A 7924-nucleotide genomic window follows, 5' to 3' on the forward strand; every position below is an offset into this window, starting at 1 on the left:
GTGAGCAATAAACTTCCAAATCAACAAGCCTGGCTCCGTGTGTGATCATTGTTAAAGGGTTCTTTATGTGTGTGGTGGTTTTATTGACTTTATTTGTGCATATTTTTCGTTTTCACGCGATGACTCGAGGTTTAGCTTAGCATTAGCTTTCTCCGGAGGCTCTGTGCATCATCAAGGCCCAGCGCAGAACCAGCCGCTGAAATAAGTGTTCTTGTCACCGGTTTGAATCCTGGGTGTTTCGGTAACAGAAACACTGATGTGTGTCTTTGTAAAAGTCTGCTGTGGCTCCGGTTCACAACACATGGAGCTAATCCTCCATGATGACTCTGTTTACATCTTAGGGCTAGACACTGCGGGGAGGGGGTTCTGCTGAAGAGCAGTGGTTGGTTACTCGGCTGGTGACGAAAGGTCGGAGGCGTATCCTGGAGGTCGAGGGCGTTTCCTGAAGGAATCAGGCGTTTTATCCCTAAAATGGCTGCCATCAGAGTTTCTACAGATTACTCGTAAATACGTGAATGTGCCCAGGCAACACTTCAGGCATGGTTTTAATGAGGGAATGACTTAATAACATGATGTAAAGCTTGAAAAAGTCGATTTTGCATAATAGGCCCCCTTTAAGTGATCTACTTGCATGTATGCGTTTGTCTTTGTATAGATAAAATATGCCTTAGGGATACTGTATTATATATGTACTTTATTTACTGTGAATGCAAGGACTGAACCAAGATGAAGCCTGGTCCATAACAGTTGCTAAGAAATGTATTTGGGGTTCTTAATAACAACAGATCATACCATGTTTAGCTTTTTCCCCCCACCACACCCATAGCAAGTTAACAGAGATAAATTCTGGAATCTTGACTAAAACACTAAAAAGAACTAAGTCAGGAAACCAAAGTAAGACCCACACCAGCTTAAACAAATTCAATCAGGATTACTCACTTTTTTTTTGACAAGGGCTCGTGGTTAAACTGTTTAAAAGCTGTTACTTTAACATAACGTACGGCCCCGACTTTCTCCATTCTCCACTTGTCCAGCTCCAGTCATCCTCATCCCCAGGATCTTGATCGTATTTGGCAAGCTTACCATCTCCCGAACATAGCTCCGATGAAAAATATAGAATATGACGAATATCCAGATGTTCAGCTGCGTCACTTTGGCAAATACTGGGATACATCATCTCAGTGGTGACTAAGACTCCTGTTGTCTGACTGTCTTTCTTTTTTAGTTCTTTGCCATCAGTAGCAGTAGACATATTATAGTTAAAAAAAAAGGCTATAGATTGAGTAGATTATTGAGGCTTATAGGTTTACTTTGGTCTTTTGGGAACACTTTACATGAATGATGCGATATGATGAACTGATGTATGATGCAAATACTCTGAACTACCCTTTTACCTCTAGTAGCAGCAAGGTCATTACAAGGTCTGGCTTATGGTTTTGACCACTAAAGCTTTGACTTGTCCATAATAATATCAATATTCTCACATTCGCATTGTCATAATCACATTTTTGCTTCATCTACAGTGAAGGGGCTTTATCTACTCAACCGGCATTCACATTGTAAGCCCCTCCCATTTCACCCATCCCACTCTGGTTTCGCTGCGCACACGATCAAAGAGGCATGCGCAGATTTAAGTGTTGTGATCAATCATAGATTAAAAACCTTACTGTAATTACAGTAATGACAAAACAATTCGAGCAGAAAATCCCTTCTACTTCAATCAGCGTGTTTTATGTTGCCATGTCGCTCATCTAAAGTACTTCATTGTTTCATCTTTGTACATCATTTGTCTATTCTATCATTTTAACAACAAAATGGCGAACAATAAAAATTTTGATTTGTGAAATGTTTCAACCCAAGTGAGAATGTGTGTATAAAGCGGGCATTTGGTATTACACATTCTCAAGGATTTATTTTTGCCAGTAGTAGGTGAAAAAAAAGAATTGTAACCACTATTAATTATTTAGGGTGCAACGCTTTATTTACATTCACTCTTTTCAAATTGTAAAAGTCCCACTGTAAGTTTGGATGATTTTGATCAAAAGGTTTTCTTCTTAGCAATTAGTTCTCGAATAATTGGAGTTTTCCATCTGGGGCAAAGAAAAAAAGTGACATAGAATTGACCCAGTTTTTTTTAATGGGTCCCATAGATTAATAAAGAGCCATGACTCCCATCACTGCTCACTATCAAAAACTACCACCCTGAAGCAGGGCCGGCCCTGGACTTCAGGGGGCCCTAAGCATAATTTGACCAAGGGGCCCCTCACGACATCAGCATCTCACAGATTTAACAATTGATGATTCACAGTCCACCCACCACACGACAGCTGTCATCATCCCCCCTTACTGTGTAAAATACCAACAATAAGGCACACGATTGGCTTTGATAAAAGATTAATTAGTACAATTCAAGCACTATATCATAACCCATTGGCTAGAACAAACGTGAATGGGGCAATATCACAACCTATTAGGCTGGAGAGAGGGTCAAGACAGGGATGCCCAATAAGCCCACTGCTCTTTGCCCTATTTACAGAGCCATTAAGTCAATGGATCACCCAAAATCAAAATATTCTAGCCATTGTTTTGAATGGCAGGGACCAATATTTCATTGTTTGCTGATGGTGTATTGTTATATTTGTCTAATCCAGAGCACTCCATTGTGCATTTAATTGCCCTATTGGAAGAATAGAAAAGATCCTGCTCTGGTTATAAATTGAAAAAAACATAAGTACTATGTTTTGGATATACTCCCACAAGAAATTTGACTGTGAAGTTCAAACTACACTGGGATGCAGAAACTATGAGATATTTGGGGGTAAATATCCAATTATATACCACTGAACCGTGCAATTAAGGAACATGTTCAGATGTTCACTATCCCACTCCTTGGTTTTGGCTCAAGAGTTCAATCAGTCAAACCATTAATATGTCTGTGCAATCTCAAATATCAGGCTAAGTGGAAAGAAATTGAAGAAGCAATACTGATGAATACCCGATACAAAAAGTAATTGGTGAAAAGATTAAAACAATAACTTTCAAGATGCAATTGGAATACTTAAATGGTGTGGATATGATCAGGACTTTACTCCAAGCCAACTGGATGTAAGGTTCAAGGAATGGTCAGTGCAAGGTTTAACAGCATACTGTACTTTTCTGCATACAAGGAACATGAAAGATTTTCAGACATTGAAAGACGAAGCATGGTTTGGTTAATGATGTTTTTTTTAGTTTTTTTTTTTTAGATTTCTTCAGATTAGGAGCTATATTGTAAAACAACTTAAGATATTATGAGAAAAGTATCAAAATGATCTTTTGATGAAAGTGTTTATGGACGCTTACATTGGGAACAATAATCAGAAAATAATTTCAAAATTATTCAAAATCAAGTAAAGCAAAACTGGGAAAAGGACACTTTATCATTTCTACACAACTTTGGAAAATCCTCTGCGGGACACAGTGGAAAACCTCAAACTCAATAACATGGAGAGAATTCTGCTGGAAGAAGTTAGATTTGTCAACACCCCAGCCCAGACCAAACATCTCACCAAATCATCCAAATGTTGGAGGCAATGAAATCACTGCCATATATTTTGGTTATGCCCTCAAATCATTCCTTTCTGGGTAGATGTACATAAAATATTGGAAAATGTATTTCAGATGGACACAACATTTCAAATAGAAACCTTGTAGCTGGGTATCTTAGTTGGTCTAAATGTTTCATATAAAATTAAATACTTTAAAGGCACGCCCCAAGGTTCACTTGTTTATTATTTCTAGAAAATTTATAAAATATTGGAAAAATAAAGAATATAAAGGTCAGCTCACACTACTCGACTTTTCTAGTCTTAAACGATTTTATATAGAATGGGGGGTCCACACTACACGACTGGATTCAGTGCGATTATAGAACTCTGGGGGTTCACACTTAACAACTGAGAATCGTAAGAGCGAACACACTACACGAGTCTGTCAAACAGCTGACAGTTTGTCCTCTCTACCGCTTCATTTCTCCTCCGGCTTCAAAATCCCAAATCCGCAAAGAAAGGCCTGTGTTTGCGAGCGTGGGAAAATGTGTGCGCGTCCCGATTGGTCAACGGTGTCAACAATGTCACAACACCGCAGTGCTAGGCTACTGCAGTCTACTACGAAGCCTTACACTTGACTATAGTTCTGTCAAATGGAGATAAAAGTCAGCGACACGAAGAAGCGGGATGTATTTTTAGTGGATTTAATAAGAAAAGGAGACGAGATGGAGGAGGCGGCGGAGACGGAGGAGGAGACAGCAGAGAAAGCGGAGAGGCTAGCCGTCGTTTGTGGCGAGGTGAAGCTGAGCAGTTTGGGAAATGTAGCTTGAAAAGGTGCTTCTCGTGAACTTTTGGTGACAAAGTTGTGCTGTTTCGTGTGGGGCTGTGGCCATGAAATGAATGGTTTGTGCCGCTGTTTTGACAGAGAAATGAGAAAGGCAGTGCAGTGTTTTTCTGTCTTTATACCACTCTGTCATTGGCCGCCGCTTTCTGTGTGTTCACATTTGAAACGGTAAAATCACCCGCGCATCTCCCGTGCGTCCAAGAAAATCGGGCATGTTTGATTTCCTACGACTGTCCAGTCCAGTCGTGACCCCCCACACTACACGACCCGACTGTGCAACTGTCTACGACTAGCCACGACTCGGCGCGTCTGAGAATTAGAGCAAAATCGGGCATAAAAGTTGTGTAGTTTGTGCTGACCTTAAAAGAAATTTAAACAAATAAGACACAAGAACAATTCTAGAGGTAGAGAACACCTGAAATCAATACTTCCTGTTCTAACGTGCATTTTAATATGGTACAGTCTGCTATAAAATGATCAAATTCCTATTTGTGATCTTATAAAAAATATTGACAGTTTGAGCCTTTGTTTGAATGGGCTCTAAACACAAGGGGCACGACCTAAATAATCCTGCAACTTAAAGCTTTACAGAAATGATTGTAAAACCATATGTTTCAGCATTATGCATATGTCACAGGGTCCCTTTTTGCCATTTCTTTGCCCATTTTTTTGGGCGCTCTTGGGGTCCCCTGGTGGCCTTGGGGCCCTAAGCAGCTGCTTGGTCTAGGTTGGGCCAGTCCTGCCCTGAAGTAGCCGTTTTACTGGTAAGCAGCAAGCTTTGCTGCAGGTGCATCTCTGCTGAGACTGCTGCCCCCGCGACCCGGCCCCGGATAAAGCGGAAGAAAATGGATGGATGGATGGCATATTTCACTGCAAAATCATCAAAGAAATCAGGCAAACCCTCACCACAGGTCACCACATGTGAGAGCGCTGATCAACTTTTCCAGACATGTTTTTATCTCTTATTATACCTTCTATTCTGCTAATGGTTGTCCCAGTCTGAGACATCTTTTCATTTCAAATTCACAGCTGGTAACCCCCGCCGATGTTAAGAAAGACCGGTATCTGAAACTCCTCGTTCCATACTCAGGTACGTCACCTGTTGTCTTAATCTTTGTTTTTCCTGACATTTGGCTTGAGCTGTAGGCTGGCATGAACAATGTGTTTTTCCAGCAATCTGCCACTCAGCCCTTGATGTGGTTCTGATTATCAGCATCGTGGGCTCGAGTCGATCTTCACTCCCTTTACCCTGTGCCATCTTATCCAATGACGCCTCCATGGCAAACAAATAAATAAAAAAAACAATATAATCTAGGCTCCCCATCTACTGGTCCCTAAAATGATTATGAGAAATATAATTACACCAATGAGTGACCTTGACTAGGGATGCCCCGATCTGACACTGGTATCGGAGCCAATACTGGATTATGATATCGGCTACATATATCCAGTACTGAACTGATACCTGTTTTGGCTCTCACCGCTTTAAAAACACAACTTTCACCAACATAATCTTAGTGAATGCGGACATGCTATAATGAGTTTGGAAGAGCAGAACCTGGAGGGATAAATTGGAAAATCTCAATTCGCTGGAAACCTGCGCACCCCAGCACAAGATCTGGCCCATAGTCACAAAGTGCTTTACATGAGACTATTTTACATTCACCCCACAGTCGGGGGTGTTCAGTTTCCCCTGGGGGAGGTTGACAGAAACGCTGTTGCAACTGCAAACATCTGTGCCAACGGTCCCTCTGACCACCATGCATTCACACATCATTCATCCTGGCCTATTGTACATGTTTTTAGTGGTAGAGGAAACCTACGCAGACCCCTGGAGAACATGCAAACTCCACACAGAAAGGCCCCGTCCAGGCGGGATTTGAACTCCAGACTTTCTAGCTGTGAAGCACGATTGGAAGCTCGGCCCTCCATTATTTGACTGGGGGGTAAAAACAGCTTGTCTGTCCCTTTGTCTACAGCAGACATGTGCTCCATGCCCCCAATGCCCATTTCTCTCCATACTATTATTTATTTGTATTATACTTTGTAAGGATGCACGATAATTATCGGCATTTATCGTCTTTTTTTGACGCCATCCCCAATAAGCCGATCAAAAATAATTTGACCGATAATTATGAGCTCAAATTGCATTGAATCTGAGGCTCCAGCTTGTTGCCTTTCTCTCGGCGGCGGTGGTGCCGCCGGCTCCTCCTGCAACCTGGAGCTACTGCAGACTCAGGACAGCGCATTTACAGCAGCAGATATACACTCTCCCCGGCCAACCTCTGCACTGTTTTAGCTGAAAAATACGAAGAGTATTCCAGCGAAACAACGCTGTGCATATTATATTATATTTCTACACTTGTATATTTGTTGGTAGAGTTAATACATTTTGGGCAGAACTGTGAACTGTGAGTTCTTGTCACAAAATAAAGTATATACATAATTATCTGTGTCATTTTCGGTTATCGGTACTGGGACATGCAAAAATATCGGTTATCGGGTCAAATTGGCATTATCGTGCTCCCATTGGTTCTGCTCAAATTGCTTTATTAGCCTATTTTAATCAGTCCAATCCGAAATTAGCAAGATTCTTGCAAGCTCAAGTTCAATGCGCTGCCGCTGCCCATCGGCCCTGCAGCAGGAAGGGAAGAGAGGAAGAGATTAGAAAAGGCATTTCCATCAGAACAACAGTCTGTCTTGTTCTCCAAAACGCTCTTTATTTCTTGTCAATCGGCCTCATAATCATGGACTAATGAGGTGAACAACCCAACAGTTTTGCATGATCTAAAAATAAACTTTGTCCAAAGCGATTGGCGCTTACCACGAGTCACTGCTGCATCCCGTAACGTAGTAGTTGTGAAAGTCTGTTTGTGCAGGGGCGCTGGGACAGATACTGAAAACAGACGGCTTTCCTCAAATGTATCCATGGCTTGTAATAAGGATTGCTCCATGCTTAGTTTGTCTTTTCTTGAACGCCGACTGTAACAAGTGAATTTCTCCTTTGTGAGATCAATAAAGGATTATCTTATCTTATCTTATCTTATCTTATCTTAACTGCAGACACTATTGATTGTGTTTTTTGCTTTGCTTTTTACAGTTTTTACTAGGGCTGTGCAATTAATCGAAATTCGATTACGATTTCGATTACAACAGTAAACAATCACAAAATTAGCATAATCGCAAAAAATCGATATTTTTTTTTCACATTTTTTTTTTGTTTTCAAATTATTATTTTTTCGTTATTTCACGGCGCTGGGATTATTTTCCCTTCACTTTTCACGTGCCATGGCTCATGCTTTTGTCTGACATGGAAAACAAACGGCGCTGTGTGATGATGTCATCAGGCCGCACTGCTCAGTTTACTTGCGCAGGTGTGAGGGCTGGCCAGCAGGGGGCAGGTGTGAAACAGGGACCTCTCCTTAATCAAGGCGTACTTGAAATCATTTGTACTTTTTAGTTTAGTTTATTTCAGTCAGTATCTTCACACAGACACGATTTACTCCAAAACATGAAAACACAGAAACAATGACTGAAAAGGGTTTTGGCTGAA

The sequence above is a fragment of the Gobius niger genome (genome assembly GCF_951799975.1).
Source record: "Gobius niger genome assembly, chromosome: 2".
Lineage (NCBI taxonomy): Eukaryota > Metazoa > Chordata > Actinopteri > Gobiiformes > Gobiidae > Gobius > Gobius niger.